The sequence below is a fragment of the Moschus berezovskii genome, chromosome 14 (assembly GCF_049115385.1).
Source record: "Moschus berezovskii isolate FMDL1 chromosome 14, NW_MosBer_1.0, whole genome shotgun sequence".
NCBI lineage: Eukaryota > Metazoa > Chordata > Mammalia > Artiodactyla > Moschidae > Moschus > Moschus berezovskii.
In genome coordinates, this window is record NC_142473.1 from 63,709,652 (window position 1) to 63,727,300 (window position 17,649).

General features: G+C 40.8%; 1 long non-coding RNA gene across 1 annotated transcript in view; it reads left to right on the plus strand.

The window, feature by feature from the left end:
* Window positions 1-1,534: 1,534 nt before the first annotated feature.
* The window catches only part of LOC129554714 (uncharacterized), a 229,343-nt gene continuing 213,228 nt past the window's right edge, over window positions 1,535-17,649 (plus strand). The window contains exons 1-2 of the long non-coding RNA XR_008685641.2: window positions 1,535-1,613; window positions 3,819-3,971. This is a non-coding gene — a long non-coding RNA (uncharacterized LOC129554714). The remainder of the gene's footprint in view (window positions 1,614-3,818; window positions 3,972-17,649) is intronic.

The window sequence follows — 17,649 nt, forward strand, 5'->3', positions numbered from 1 at the left end:
GATGTCTCTATGACCCCTTTCCTTTTCTTCATGGTATTGTCCTTGCTGTGGTGTCAATTCCGTCTCCAGCCACGCTGAGACAGAGAAATGCTTGCCATGTGGTTGTGCAGTAGTATCAGTCTTCAGCTGAACAACTCTGAGCCCCTGGAGGCAAAGATGGAGTTCTCTCTTCTTAATTTTCTATGTCTTTCTTTTTATATAAATATACACCAAAGGCAGTGTATTTGTACGAAAAGCCTATTAAATTTAAGTAAACAGCGGGAGGACATTGGACAAGATACTTATTTCCTTTGTACGTCCTAAATAATGAATGGTTGGACTCAATCTCTAAGGTCCTTCCATACTTTAATAGTCACTGTACAAAGGTAGAGCCTCAGAGATGACCGATTGGGACAGGACACTAATTGTACCAATACAAAATGACTGAGTTTAAGTGATCAGTTTTAGAATTTTTTTTTTTTCAAAGTAAGTTTTACCATTTCTGTTACCTATCCAACTGACAGGCTGCCAGCTCTCTGTTCTCTCTGTTGCAAAAATCACTCCCCTTCCACTTCTTATTTGCTGATACTAAACTTTGTACTGGGAAAGCAACACGAGTGCTCATTTTTCCATAGTACTGAACAGAAGCATTTAAAATCCTGAAGCCCTCTGATCCTTTTTGGTGACCTGAGGTTCATCCCGTGGAAAACAGTACATGACCTTGGTGAGAGTTGTTTTTCTCCCTTTCCCATACTTTCTACCTCCTGAATTCTGCTTGGTGGCTCTGTTTCAGATAGATGCTGCTGCCATAAATCTTTTAATAAGTGGGGAGCATTGTGGTATAGTCACTGATAGGCACCTCTGTATTTCTATTCAGAACACAATCTGGCTCCTTGTGTTGACAGATTTGTGAATAAACCAGTGATAAGTCAGTGACCAAGCATTTAGTGAGAATGTCCCCTAGCTATGTGTAAGCTACTCATCATGGAGAGCCAGAGGAATGAAAGACAGCGTCCCCAGCCTCAGGAAGATGTAATACAAGCAATGACACCAGTCACAAACAGAAACAACCTGGAAGCCACAGAGGAGTACTTAGAAGTCTAGTACACAGTTTAGAGATTTCGTGTCTTGACTTCAGAGACTACAGTGGATCTCTTCGATCAAGAGGATTTCTGTGTAGGCTCCAGGGCTGGGAGGTTCTGCAAACTCTGCCATCTTGTTAACAGAATATGTTCCCTGTTTCTTCAGAGTGAGTTATGGCTGCCATCTTGTGCCCCTTTTCTCTGAGAAGACTTGTTCTATGGCCCCTGCTCTTTCATTCCAAGAAATCTTTGTCTTTCCATTCCGGAGTTTGGTGTTTGACTCATCTCTCTGGAGTGGTGGGTCTGTTTAGAAGTTATAGGTGCATATCCTCCTGTAGCTAAAAATAGACTTTGGTATCTACACTGCTCCTCCGTGAATTATGCCCTGGTGCATTTATGACCACTCAGGTTCAGCTTCCAGAATGGGAACGGGAGGTAAGAGGGAAAGCATGAAATCAGAGTCAGATGACCCTGGCTCCGATTCATGCTCCACCACTTCGTTGTGATACTCTGACTGATTTCCTCAAGTCTCTAGCCTCAGATTCTTCATCGGTAAGTACAGGATAACAAATACCTATGACTTCAGGAGAATATGTTTGGCAAAGATAAGGTTCTGACACTTTATGAGGGCAGGATATTGTCTCATTGTTCTAGCACCTCTCATCGCATTTAGGTCCTTAAAACCGGTCATCCAGTCATTTGATAAATACATTTGATGAATAAAAGTACATCTCATCCTAACTTTGCCACATCTTATCTCAGTGACACTTAAAGTATAAATGCAGGTAATGACATTTGGCTGGTAGAATCCAATATGTCCTGAGTGGCTTTATTTTATGTCATATTTGGATGACTAGACTTTGGAGCCAGATGGTCCTGAGTTATAATCCCCTATCTCTTATTATTAGCTATGTTGAATAAATTGTTTGACTACCCTGAGCCTCAAGTTTATCCTCTATAAAATAGAGACGGGATCATCAACCTAAAATTTGTTGTGAAGACTTTACAGTTAGCATACTTCCTAACATATGAGGTAAAAAATCTTTAGCGATTTTTAGTTGTTATCATTTTTGTTAGTGATACTACACTCAATCCTTCCCAGTCACTTGCCAAACTAGCTTTTGTTTCCAAGTTAGGCTGTGTGCTATATGGTGCGCTGCAGTCCATGGGGTTGCGAAGAGTTGGACAGGATTTAGTGACTGAATAACAATAGACCATGTGAAAGAATCCAGCTTGGTATAAAGCTGATGTACTGTCAAACACTTGGCTTTGGAGAACCAGAATTATTAATAAAGCCTGTATCTGGTTGGGAACTTGGCATAGCCAAGTTCTTCCTCTTGATGGACTTTTCTTTAAAAACCCTCTTATCAGGACAGCTAGGGAAAGGCTTGCCTATCCTATTGCTATGGGTGGGGGGTCAACATATTAGTGGAACGCATGGCTATCTTCTCTACCCTTTCTCCATCTACAGCCTCTGGCCCCCAAGACACTCTGGGAAGAGTGGTTGGCTTTGCTCTCAGGGTCTGATGTATACGCCTGCCTCCTGCACCAGTATTCCAACTGCACCGTCCCATAGAAATGTGATGGAAGAGGGTTGATGGTCACGAGATTTTGTCTGTAGGACTGTTCTTCCAATAGATTATGAATGAAGTAAGCTTTGAAGCTAACCTGGAAAATATTATCATGATGCTCCATCCCTCACTCCTGTCTCTTTAAACCTCTATCACTGCTCCCAAACTATGATCACACACACTGTGCTATCTAGAGGGGCAATAGTTTCAATTTCAACAACCAATATGCAAACGGTTTCTGGACTACTAATTGAGATGTTCTTACTGTGAGAGCAATTGTTATGTGAAGTACAGAAAACTCATTCTGGGGATTCAGGCTCTAAGTTGAGCTCTGTCCCTCCCTTGCTTTCTCACTTGGGGCCTGCCATATCCTTCCCTGGGAGCCAGTGTTGCTTTTGTTTAGTAGCTCAGTCGTGTCCAACTCTTTTGCGACCCGATGGACTGTGTAGCCTACCAGGCTCCTCTGTCCATGGGCTCCTCTTACCCAGGCAAGATTACTGGAGTGGGTTGCCATTTCCTTCTGGAGGGGACCTTCCCAACTCAGGAGTCTTTACCAAGTATACTTGACTGTAAGAATGAAGGGTTTGGACTGAAGCCCCTTCCGACTCAAAGAACCTCTGATTCAGCAAAGCCCTTATTACTGTAGCTGTTAGAAAATGCTCGTTTCAGATTGACTGTGGTGGCCACTGCTTTCCTGGCCTGGCACCGTGCTCAAGCTTCCTTTTCCTCTCACGTCCCTGTGGTATTTTGGCACAAGATGAGTCACTCTGCCGGCTGTGGCATACATCCGGAAATGGACTGCCATCCTCCTTCCTGGCACAGGGAGGGAGGTGTGTGACTTTTTATATCCCCTCTTATTGATTAATGACATCTACTACACAAGAATTATGATTGTTCTGGTCTCATCAAGCCACATCTCTGAATACAAATCCTTTGCGTTCTTGCAGCCTCAGGATGAGTCTGACCTCGCAGAGGCTTTGGGAACACTTTAGAAAGCATCTCTCTCTACCACTGAAAGGTTCACAACTATTGTTTTCCTCTTCTGACTCATCTTTGAATCAGTAAATTAAATATGTATAACTTGTGAAGATTTCATTTTTATTAAAGCAAGGTGCTTGGCTGAGGAAAGTCAGGATTTAGAGGTGTTTTAGCTCTCTTCCCTTCTCAATAATGTTCTCTCCTTTAGTTTGCAAGAGGGCTTTCAGAGAGCTGCTTCCTCCCTCTGCCTCTCTGTGACTCTGGCTCTTCTCTGTAACATGGGGAAGTTGAACGTGAGTTGACTGCTGTCTGTTCTCCCAGGGGACTGGCAAGACTTGAGGATCCAGAGGCTGTTTCTCAAGTAAGTGCTGGTTATTGTGTCTTCTGGGAGGTTGTACCTTCCTTTGGAATTGGGGAAGAGTCATGTTCTTTCCTTCTATTGTTCTGTGGTGTGTTCTGGAATGCCTTTTCTTGATGATCCTCCCTTCTAGAATGTTCTTTTCTAACCTCCCCATCCCCATCTGCCACTTCATCAGTTCCTAAGTTCCTCCATTTTATTTCCCCAAAGGGGACTGATTCATTTTTTTTAATCTAAAGCCTTTTTGCCTACATTACTTTTGTCCTAACATGAATGTCTGTACAATATACTGTCTCTCTCATCTTTCAAATAATTTGTTTGGGTAATGTATTGGATTTTTAAATAGTTTTTTTCCTGGTATGCGATTTTTCCCTTCACAACTGAATTGGAGGTTTCTTGAGGGCAGGAGACCACATGTTTTTAAATAAATACATTTTCATTAAGTTATTTTTATGTTTATGACATTTTATTTCTCTCTGTTGTACTGTACTTAGCATAAATTTTGGTGGTGGTAGTGGTTTGTCGCTAAGTCTTGTCCGACTCTTGCAACCCCATGGACTGTAGCCCACCAGGTTCCTCTGTCCATCGGATTTTCCAGGCAAGAATACTGGAGTGGATTGCCATTTCTTTCTCCAGGGGATCTTCCTACCTAGGAATCAAACCCAGGTCTCCTGCATTACAGGCAGATTCTTTACCAACTGAGCTGCATAAATTTTAGGTGTTGCCAAAACCCTTTGCTAACAACTGATTGAGTAGCATATGTTATCAGGTGAAAAAAATATAACTCTTACTTGGTAAACTACCAAAGTAGAGATCGTAGCATTTTGATGTTGTTATTTAGACTGAAAATTTCACTTTCTCCATGCATTTTAGTTCTCAATTCTCCAAGTATATTAAGTGCTCATTAAGTGCCAGTCACTAACCTAGGTACCAGAAAATGCTTGAACTCCCTGTGCTTATTATACTATCAGTAAGGAATGGTTATACTATCAGTAAGTAAGTGATTTAACAATCAGACCGATTTTCTTCCCAAACAGTAGGGACAATAATTCTATCTTGAAAAAATATATAAAACTTTCTGAAATTGGGAAGTGCTGAGTTATTTTTTGTCTCCCTTAACTCATGGAGAGGATGTGCCTCATGAAAAGTGATCTCTTCTTGAATATAGGAAGGTTTCTTCTCTCTGTTTAATTTTTATTTTCAGAGAAGGGGACACCTAATGTGAATGGTAGTTTTATGTACCTACAATAAGAAGTATGAATGACAGTGAGTTGCTAGGGTGACTACCTCAGTCTTTCTCCTTTTTTTTCACTTATTTCCAGCAGGCCACTTAGAACTTCTAACTTTTTCCTCAGTTATCTTTCCTTTTTTTGTTGTTTTGCTTTTATTTCTTTCAAATCACTGTTGCCACCATAGTCAAATCCTTATCAGCTTAAAAATGTTTATTTACCAAACAAGTTTTTGTTGAGCTCACTATGGTCACTATTCTAGACACCAAGATTAGAGGAACCAACAAAACTGACACAGTCCTGCCTTCATAAAGCTTACTTTCTAGTATAAGTCAGAAAATAAAATAACTTGAAAAAGAAGACAAACTCTATACTGGAAGAATAAGAGCCATGGAGAAAAATAAAGCTTGGAAAGTCAATAGGGGATACTGGGAGTGATGGCTATAGTTATAAGTAGATAATAAGCTAATCATTGCATAAGAACTTGAAAAGAGTCAGAGACAATTACGTAGCTATCGGGTAGAAGAACATTCCAGGGAGTGTGAGCAGTTTATAGTAAAAGATCTGAGTTGAGAGTGAATAAGACAGGAAGTAGGAGATGCAGGCATGGGGACCAATTAAACAAGGATCAGAAGACCTTTGTAAGAACTGTGGCTTTTATGCCAAATGAGATGTGCAGTTATTAGAGCATTTTGAGATGAGAAAAGATGTATGATTTATCTCATATTTGAACATAATTATTTTGGCTGCTGGATTAAGACATACTTTAAAAGAGCAGATTGCATCATTAATTCTTAGAGAAATGCAATCAAAACTACAGTGACCTCACACTGGTCAGAATGGCCATTATAAAAAAAAAGATCTACAAGTAATAAATGCTGGAGAGGATGTGGAGAAAAGGGAACCCTCTTGCACTGTTGGTAGTGATGTAAATCAATATAGCCACTATAGAGAACAGTATGGAGATTCCTTAAAAAACTAGGAATAAAACTCATACGACTGAGCAATCCCACAACTGGGCATATATCCTGAGAAAACCGTAACTGAAAAAGACACATGTACCCTGATGTTCACTGCAGCACTATTTACAATAGCTAGGACACAGAAGCGACTAGATGCACGTTGACAGAAAATGGATAAAGAAGCTGTGGTTTGTATATACAATGGACTATTACTCAGCCATAAAAAAAAATGAATTTGAGTTGGTTCTAGTAAGGTGGATGAACCTGGAGCCTGTTATGTAGAGTGAAGTAAGTCAGAAAGAGAAAACCAAATATGGATATATATGTGTGTGTGTGTGTATATATATATATATATATATATGCATTAATAGATATTTGGTATATATACGAGATATACAATATCAGTTCAGTTCAGCCACTCAGTCATGTCCAATTCTTTGCGACCCCATGGACTGCAGCACACTAGGCCTCCCTGTCCATCACCAACTCCTGGGGTTCACTCAAACTCATGTCTGTTGCGTCAGTGATGCCATCCGAGCATCTCATCCTGTGTCATCCCATTCTCCACCCACCTTCAATCTCTCCCAGCATCAGGGTCTTTTCCAATGAGTCGGTTCCTTGCATCAGGTGGCCAAAGTATTGGAGTTTCAGCTTCAGCATCAGTCCTTCCAACGAATATTCTGGACTGATTTCCTTTAGGATGAACTGGTTGGATCTCCTTGCAGTCCAAGGGACTCTCAAGAGTCTTCTCCAACACCACACACATATATATATGGAATCTATAAAAATGATATTAATGAACCTATTTGCAGGGAAGGAATAGAGACACAGTACAGAGAAGAGACTTGTGAACCCAATGGGGGAAGGAGAAAGTGGCACAAACTAGCATAGACATATATACACTACCATGTGTAAAATAGATACTAGTGAGAAGTTCCTGTAAAATAGATACTAGTGAGAAGTTCCTGTGTGAGACAGGAAGCCCAGCCTGGCACCCTGTGATGACCTAGAGGGTGGGATTGAGGGGAGGGGAGAGAGGCTCAAAAGGGAGGTGATATATGTATAATAATGACTGATTTGCGTTGTTATATAGCAGAAACCACCACAACAGTGTAAAGAAATTTTCCCCCAGTTAAAAAATAAGTTTTAAAAAGAGCAGATTAAAAGTAAACAAAAGACAGAAGACTATTGAAGTAACCTACATGAGAAATTATGGTGACTTGAAACAGAATATTGGGTTGGCCTAAAAGTTCATTTGGGTTTTCTGTAACAGCTGAAGGAAAAATCTGAATGTACTTTTTGGCCAACTTAGTAGGAGTGGTAGAAGTTGGGAAAAGTTTACAGCTTCCTGCTGGAGGTAGGGCCCAAGAGAATTTGTTGATGAGTTGGACATTGGATGTGAGAAAAGAAGTATATTCAAGGATCTCTACAAGTTTTCCTCTTTAGCTGCTTTCTAGCTTTTACCTAAGCAGCTAAAAAAATGGACTCCATTTTGTAAGAAGAATATGTTTGAGACACATAGGTTTGAGATGCTTATTAGAAATGTTAAGTAGACAGTTGCTTACAACAATATAAAATTCCAGAATGAGGTTCTGGTGGGAGGTCTAAGTTTGGGCATCATCAGTGTATAGATGGTATCAAAGTCATCAGACTGCAAAAGATGATCAAGAAAGTTGATGGAGACAGAAAAATGAAGAAATATAAGGGCTGACCCCCAAGGCATTCAATTGGTCAAGATCCTGGAGAGATGAGAGGAACCAGCAAACCAGATCAGCTTGTGGGAGAAAAGGAAAATCAGGAGACCATAGTGTCCTGTAAGACAAGTGAATAAAATTTATCAGGGAAGAGATGAAATGCTTCAAATGCCAAATACTTCCAAGTAAGATGAGGATTATCAAAATATTCCTCAGCTAGAATTCTGGTTTTTCTACCCCAAATTTCTCCATACCATTAGACCTAACTTGCTAAAACAAACATGATGTTTATCATGTCCTGATAAAAACAACTCCCAGCAGATTTAATTATTATACACTAAAGCAGAGACATTACTTTGCCAACCAAGGTCCGTCTAGTCAAGGCTATGGTTTTTCCCGTGGTCATGTATGGATGTGAGAGTTGGACTGTGAAGAAAGCTGATCGCCGAAGAATTGATGCTTTTGAACTGTGGTGCTGGAGAAGACTCTTGAGAGTCCCTTGGACTGCAAGGAGATCCAACCAGTCCATTCTAGAGGAGATCAATCCTGGGTATTCATTGGAAGGACTGATGCTAAAGCTGAAACTGCAATACTTTGGCCACCGCATGTGACGAGTTGACTCACTGGAAAAGACTCTGATGCTGGGAAAGGTTGGGGGCGGGAGGAGAAGGGGACGACAGAGAATGAGAGGCTGGATGGCATCACCGACTCGATGGACATGAGTTTGAGTGAACTCCGGGAGTTGGTGATGGACAGGGAGGCCTGGCGTGCTGTGATTCATGGGGTCGCGGAGAGTCGGACACGACTGAGCGACTGAACTGAACTGAACTGAAAGCCCAAAGGGCTTCTCTGGTGGCTCAGATAGTAAAAAATCTGCCTGCAGTGTAGGAGATCTGGGTTTGATTCCTGGGTTGGGAAGATCCCCTGGAGAAGGGGATGACTATCCACTCCAGTATTCTTGAATGGAGAATTCCACGGAGAGAGGAGCCTGGCGAGCTACACTCCATGGGGTTGCAAAGAGTTTGACACAACTGAGCGACTAATTCACACGCACAAAGCTCAAATGCCTCTGTTTGTCATTCAAGCTCTTATAAAACTTCTCTGCTCATCACTGACTTATAGGAAAAGGCTTGTTTCTTAGAGGTTTCTGTACCCCTCATGCTTTTTTCTCTCTCTGAATGTTTGCTTGTGCCTTATTCACACACTATATGTGGCCTTCCCACTCCTCTCTGCCAACCCCAATCCTTTCTCTTTCCTATCAAATCTAAATCCCTTGCTATGCCAGACCTTGTGGTGTATTCCTGTCCCTGGACTCCACATCTATCCACTACACCATCCACAGTGGTGCTTGTATAGTCTTATGATTTTTCAACAGTCCATGGGTAGCTGTTTTCATCTTCTCTATAAGACTATGAGTTCCTTTAGAGTGGGGATAGTGTTTTAAGCTGCATGGCTTCAGTAGCTCCCTGAAAAGCTGAGTCTTTAGGATTTCACACTTAATAAGCCTCCAAGGGATACATTGAATCGTTGAAAATTAGAACAGAAATGGAAAGCTATCTTTAGCTATTTGCCTGGTCTAGAAGTTTATTTTCTTTCATTTTATATCAATGATATCATTTCTTGACAAGAGTATCTTGTAGGAAACCCCAATCTATATTAGAGGATAAATGTAGAGCTGCTCTTTATGGTTGAAGGTAGAGGGGAGGAGCCCTGAACTTTGCTGTGTGTCTATCCTTCTCTTTCAGCCCACCTACCTTTATCCCTAGCGCAGCTCTGAGGCATGTCCATGGATCCCAGTGTGATGCATGAAGAATTTGAAGTTCAGAGGCAGTTCATACAAGTAGTAAATAACAAAAAATTAATATGTGTGTCCCCAAACACTGTACTTTGTTTACATTATATAAAAAGAATGGATGGGCTAATGACTAAATGAAAGAAAAAGAGAAGTAGATGGTGACTGTAATTCATTCATTGTCTGAGGTCTGTGTCCCTCATGATTTAACCTTGAACTTTTCAACACGGAAGAACAAACAGCATTCATTGTATAGATAAGGCTGGGGGAGTTTAACAGATGGCCTCAAAGTTAAGAGATGAAGGTGGGATTGAAACCCTCGGAACTCTAATAATGCAGAAATTTGCATTATTTCTGCCACGTCAGACCCTTTCTGGAGTAGAAATAAGAGATGAAAGAAGGAAATACATTCAAAAGATGTTTTGAATTTATGCACCAAAATCTCTTATAGGTTTATCTCTTCTATTTCTCTCTTCTTTCCGTACCTCCCTCTCTCTTAATGTGTTTTACTAGTTATAATGTCAGTACAAGATGACTGTAAAGGTATTTATTAACAAGGCATTCCAGAGTCACAGGCCAGAAGCTATTTTGCATGGCAGGATGGATTTCTGATGAAAGCATATTTCATAAACTTAAAACAACATATTGGGTGGGGACATAAGACAACATCACTATGTCTCATATTTAATTTAACCTGCAAATTCGATCTCTCAGTCAGTAGAATTGTACATGTCCTGCATGGGATGGGGGTATATTTCGAACTAGTATAACTTAGTAGTGTTAAATGGCACTGGGCTACAAACATTACCTGGGGAGGGTCTTTGGAATATTTAGTGTACATTTGAAGATCCTTTTATGACAAACTACATTTCTTTGTAGCCCCATTTAGATTTGTCTAGAAATGCTGCAGACTATTAAAAATAAGTGAAATGTCTTGAATGGAATATAAAATGTGTTTATTTTGGGAGCTTCATAAGTACTAATTGTAAGTTCTAAACTCTAACTTATATGCATTATAGAAACAGAACTTATTCAGGTACATAGAAAGAATAATTATGCTATATCTGGGTAATGCTTTCAGCTTTGTAACTTGCTTTTACATATCTTGTCTTATTTGATTCTCTTAATAGCTCTATGTTGTATTTGATAATATCCCCTTTTTAAAGATGAAGAATTTAGGAATCACAGGACCTACCATCTTATACCTATGGTATGAGACCAAGGTGCATGTGTGTGTGTGTGTGTGCTCAGTTGCTTCCAATTATTTGTGACCCTGTAGACTGTAGCCCACCAGGCTTCTCTGTCTATGGAATTTTCCAGGCAAGAGTACTGGAGTGGGTTGTCATTTCTTCCTCCAAGTGACCTTCCCGACCCAGATCTTCCGGAAACTGCATCTCCTGTGTTGCAGGCAGATTCTTTACCACCGAGCTGCTGAGGAAGCCATGTGAGTTGGGTCATAAAGAAGGCTGAGTGCCAAAGAATTAATGCTTTTGAACTGTGGTATTGGAGAGGACTCTTGAGAGTCCCTTGGACTGCAGGAGATCAAACCGGTCAATCCTAAATAAAATCAATCCTGAATAGTCATTGGAAGAACTGATGCTAAAGTTGAAGCTCCAATACTTTGGCTACCTGATGTGAAGAGCCTACTCATTGGAAAAGACCTTAATCCTGGGAAGGACTGAGGGCAGGAAGAGAACCATACAGCAGAGGATGAGATGGTTAGATAGTATTGCGGACTCAATGGACATGAATTTGAGCAAACCCCCAGAGATGGTGGAGGACAGAGGAGCGTGGAGTGCTGTAGTCATGAGGTCACAAAGAATCAGACCTGTTTTAGTGGCTGAAAGACAACAGGACCTATCCAAGGTCATAGAACCTCAAGCTGATGTGTCATAAGGGTCACCTATAGTGGGAAAGTATGTTTCTTTATTCCATTATTATATATTTATTATATTATTTGTTATAATAAAGAAGCATATTTTCCCCCTTCCTAAGTAAAAATTACCCAGGACTTATAAATTTAATATTAGCATCTGTTACTGAGCTAGTGGAATCCATAAATCATTTTGGTGGACACTGGTAGAGAACTAATAACTAACGTACAGCAGTGTATTCTGTATAGCAATCTGTGGTTGACAGAGTACATTTATCTGCAGTATCATATCCAATCCTTCCACCAGTCCTGAGAAGGAGGGTGGGGTATTCTTGTCCAGATTTTACAGATGAGCTGGTTTAGTGACCTAGTAAGAACCTTGTAATTACAGATTGTAAGTGAAGAAACATAAACCTGATTTTAGATGTCAAGTTCAGAGAGCCTCCATGTGGAGTGCTGAATGCATTATTTGACATATATTAATTGCTTAATACATTATGGTTGCATTTTGTTATTACTTTTGTTGTTTTTTTCTACATCACACTGATTTGTAAGCATATCTCCCCTTGACCAAATTGGCTGATGTCTACAAACCCAGCTAGTGAGCCCATTCTTTAATCCTCCCCATAAACCATTCAGCTGCAAACAATCAAACAAATGTCTGGATTCTGGAAGCTGAATTTGAGTAGGACAACTGTTGAATTGTCAGTTGGGAAACTTTGCAGATAGAAGTGGACTTTATTTTACAAAGGAGTGAACTGTGTAGCTATCATTTGATGCCTCTTAGTCAAGATGGACTTCAGATTTTATCAATTTTCTCAAGGTTGCAGGAGTGGAGCAAAGATGTCACAGTGTGACCACTAAAAATCATTGAATCTTTAAGTTACTATAAAATAAAAGTTGCAGTCACATGGAGGCAATCTCAGAAAAGTATTGAATAATCAGAAAGTTATTCAGGATTGTTCCTGCAGGACAAAATGCTATGTGTCTTTAATTCAGAATTTTCCGAACTTAACTAGCGTGCTTCAGTCCATGGGGTCACAAAGAGCTGGACAAAACTGAGCGACTGAACTGAGCTGAACTGATAATATCTATCATTTATTGTATATTTACCACAGCCAATTACTGTCCTATGTAAATTATACACAGAAAGACCTTATACCCAGGTGTGTCTAGGAATGTCCTAATGTGTGCTGTGCTTAGTCACTCAGTCATGTCCAACTTTTTGTGACACCATATACTGTAGCCCACCAGGCTCCTCTGTCCATGGGGATTCTCCAGGCAAGATACTGGAGTGGGTTGTCATGCCCTCCTCCAGGGGATCTTCCCAAGCCAAGGATTGAACCCATGTCTCCTGCATTGCAGGTGGATTCTTTAGCATCTGAGCCACTAGGAAGGCCCAAAGTTCCATTATTACCTGTCTATTGTTGTATAAGCGTATCTATTTTCACTTCCAAAAGTGTTCCAGAAGGGGAAAATAAAGAATAGATAAATGAATATATGTGTGATAAGAAATCTAGAAAAATGTTAACTATAGAATTTAAATTATATATATTTACAACTATATATTAAATATATAGTTATATAACTATAAATCAACTATGAATTAAATATATATATATATATTATATATATATATAACAACATATATATATGTATATATATATACAATTTAAATTCTATAGTTAACATTTTTCTAGATTTCTTATCACACATATATGCAGGTCAGGAAGCAACAGTTAGAACTGGACATGGAACAACAGACTGGTTCTAAATAGGAAAAGGAGTACGTCAAGGTTGTATATTGTCACCCTGCTTATTTAACTTATATGCAGAGTACATTATGAGGAATGCTGGGCTGGAAGAAGCACAAGATGGAATCAAGATTGCTGGGAGAAATATCAATAACCTCAGATAGGCAGATGACACCACCCTTATGGCAGAAAGTGAAGAGGAACTCAAAGGCCTCTTGATGAAAGTAAAAGAGGAGAGTGAAAAGGTTGGCTTGAAGCTCCAGAATCACTGCAGATGCTGATTGCAGCCATGAAATTAAAAGATGCTTACTCCTTGGAAGAAAAGTTATGATCAACCTAGATAGCATATTAAAAAGCAGAGACATTAATTTGCCAACAAAGGTCCGTCTAGTCAAGGCTATGGTTTTTCCTGTGGTCATGTATGGATGTGAGAGTTGGACTGTGAAGAAAGCTGAGTGCCGAAGAATTGATGCTTTTGAACTGTGGTGTTGGAGAAGACTCTTGAGAGTCCCTTGGATTGCAAGGAGATCCAACAAGTCCATTCTAAAGGAGATCAATCCTGGGTGTTCATTGGAAGGACTGATGCTAAAGCTGAAACTCCAATACTTTGGCCACCTCATGCGACGAGTTGACTCACTGGAAAAGACTCTGATGTTGGGAAAGGTTGGGGGCGGGAGGAGAAGGGGACGACAGAGAATGAGATGGCTGGATGGCATCACCGACTCTGTGGACATGAGTTTGATTGAACTCTGGGAGTTGGTGATGGACAGGGAGGCCTGGCGTGCTGTGATTCATGGGGTCTCAGAGAGTCGGACACGACTGAGCGACTGAACTGAAATGAACTGAACTGAACTGAACTGCTAGAATCATTAGGTTCTAGCAAAGGAGAGAGTTTCCTTCCAAGGAGTAAATGTCTTTTAATTTCATGGCTGCAATGACCATCTGCAGTGATTTTGGAGACTCCAAAAATAAAGTCTGAGACTGTTTCCACTGTTTCCCCATCTATTTCCCATGAAGTGATGGGACCAGATGCCATGATCTTGTTTTCTGAATATTGAGCTTCAAGCCAACCTTTTCACTCGCCTCTTTCACTTTCATCAAGAGGCTTTTGAGTTCCTCTTCACTTTCTGCCATAAGGGTGGTGTCATCTGCCTATCTGAGGTTATTGATATTTCTCCCAGCAATCTTGATTCCAACTTGTGCTTCTTCCAGCCCAGCGTTTCTCATGATGTACTCTGCATATAAGTTAAATAAGCAGGGTGACAATATACAACCTTGACGTACTCCTTTTCCTATTTAGAACCAGTCTGTTGTTCCATGTCCAGTTCTAACTGTTGCTTCCTGACCTGCATATATGTTTCTCAAGAGGCAGGTCAGGTGGTCTGGTAATCCCATCTCTTTCAGAATTTTCCATAGTTTATTGTGATCCACACAGTCAAAGGCTTTGGCATAGTCAATGAAGCAGAAATAGATGTTTTTCTGGAACTCTCTTGCTTTCTCCATGATCCAGCGGATGTTGGCAATTTGATCTCTGGTGCCTCTGCCTTTTCTAAAACCTGCTTGAACATCTGGAAGTTCATGGTTCATATATTGCTGAAGCCTGGTTTGGAGAATTTTGAGCATGACTTTACTAGCGTGTGAGATGAGTGCAATCGTGTGGTAGTTTGAGCATCTTTGGCATTGCCTTTCTTTGGGATTGGAATGAAGACTGACCTTTTCCAGTCCTGTGACCACTGCTGAGTTTTCCAAATTTGCTGGTGTATTGAGTAGAGCACTTTCACAGCATCATCTTTCAGGATTTGAAATAGCTCAACTGGAATTCCATCACCTCCACTAGCTTTGTTCATAGTGATGCTTTCTAAGGCCCACTTGACTTCACATTCCAAGATGTCTGGCTCTAGGTCAGTGATCACGTTATCGTGACTATCTTGGTCGGGAAGATCTTTTTTGTACAGTTCTTCTGTGTATTCTTGCCACCTCTTCTTAATATCTTCTGCTTCTGTTAGGTCCATACCATTTCTGTCCTTTATCGAGCCCATCTTTGCATGAAATGTTCCCTTGGAATCTCTAATTTTCTTGAAGAGGTCTCTTGTTTTTCCTGTTTTGTTGTTTTCCTTTATTTCTTTGCATTGATCACTGAGGAAGTCTTTCTTATCTCTCCTTGCTATTCTTTGGAACTCTGCATTCAGATGCTTATATCTTTCCTTTTCTCCTTTGCTTTTCGCTTCTCTTCTTTTCACAGCTATTTGTAAGGCCTCCTCAGACAGCCATTTCTCTCTTTTGCATTTCTTTTCCATGGGGATGGTCTTGTTCCCTGTCTCCTGTACAATGTCACGAACCTCCATCCAGAGTTCATCAGGCACTCTATCTATCAGATCTAGTCCCTTAAATCTATTTCTCACTTCCACTGTATAATCATAAGGGATTTGATTGAGGTCATATCTGAATGGTCTAGTGGTTTTCCCTACTTTCTTCAATTTAAGTCTGAACTTCGCAATAAGGAGTTCATGATCTGAGCCACAGTCAGCTCCTGGTCTTGTTTTTGCTAACTGTATACAGCTTCTCCATCTTTGGCTACAAAGAATATAATCAATCTGATTTCGGTGTTGACCATCTGGTGATGTCCAGTTAGTGGAGGTGATGGAATTCCAGTTGAGCTATTACAAGTCTTGAAAGATGATGCTGTGAAAGTGCTGCACTCAATATGCCAGCAGATTTGGAAAACTCAGCAGTGGCCACAGGACTGGAAGAGGTCAGTCTTCATTCCAATCCCAAAGAAAGGCAATGCCAAAGAATGCTCAAACTACCGGACAGTTGCCCTCATCTCACACGCTAGCAAAGTCATGCTCAAAATTCTCCAAGCCAGGCTTCAGCAATATGTAAACCGTGAACTCCCAGATGTTCAAGCAGGTTTTAGAAAAGGCAGAGGCACCAGAGATCAAATTGCCAACATCCGCTGGATCATGGAGAAAGCAAGAGAGTTTCAGAAAAACATCTATTTCTGCTTCATTGACTATGCCAAAGCCTTTGACTGTGTGGATCACAATAAACTGTGGAACATTCTGAAAGAGATGGGAAACCCAGACCACCTGACCTGCCTCTTGAGAAACCTGTATGCAGGTCAGGAAGCAACAGTTAGAACTGGACATGGAACAACAGACTGGTTCCAAATAGGAAAAGGTGTACGTCAAGGTTGTATATTGTCACCTTGCTTATTTAACTTCTATGCAGAGTACATCATGAGGAACGCTGGGCTGGAAGAAGCACAAGCTGGAGTCAAGATTGCTGGGAGAAATATCAATAACCTCAGATATGCAGATGACACTACCCTTATGGCAGAAAGTGAAGAGGAACTCAAAAGCCTCTTGATGAAAGTGAAAGAGGAGAGTGAAAAGGTTGGTTTGAAGCTCAACATTCAGAAAACAAAGATCATGGCATCTGGTCCCATCACTTCATGGGAAATAGATGGAAAAACAGTGGAAACAGTGTCAGACTTTGTTTTTTTGGGCTCCAAAATCACTGCAGATGCTGATTGCAGCCATGAAATTAAAAGACGCTTGCTCCTTGGAAGGAAAGTTATGACCAACCTTGATAGTATATTAAAAAGCAGAGACATTACTTTGCCAACCAAGGTCCGTCTAGTCAAGGCAATGGTTTTTCCCGTGGTCATGTATGGTTGTGAGAGTTGGACTGTGAAGAAGGCTGATCGCCGAAGAATCGATGCTTTTGAACTGTGGTGTTGGAGAAGACTCTTGAGAGTCCCTTATACTGCAAGGAGATCCAACCAGTCCATTCTAAAGGAGATCAATCCTGGATGTTCATTGGAGGGACTGATGCTAAAGCTGAAACTGCAATACTTTGGCCACCTCATGCGACGAGTTGACTCACTGGAAAAGACTCTGATGCTGGGAAAGGTTGGGGGCGGGAGGAGAAGGGGACGACGGAGAATGAGATGGCTGGATGGCATCACCGACTCTGTGGACATGAGTTTGAGTGTACTCCGGGAGTTGGTGATGGACAGGGAGGCCTGGCGTGCTGTGATTCATGGGGTCGCGGAGAGTCGGACACGACTGAGCGACTGAACTGAACTGAACTGACTTCACATTCCAAGATGTCTGGCTCTAGGTCAGTGATCACGTTATCGTGACTATCTTGGTTGTGAAGATCTTTTTTGTACCGTTCTTCTGTGTATTCTTGCCACCTCTTCTTAATATCTTCTGCTTCTGTTAGGTCCATACCATTTCTGTCCTTTATCAAGTCCATCTTTGCATGAAATGTTCCCTTGGAATCTCTAATCTTCTTGAAGAGATCTCTTGTTTTTCCTATTCTGTTGTTTTCCTCTATTTCTTTGCATTGATCACTGAGGAAGGCTTTCTT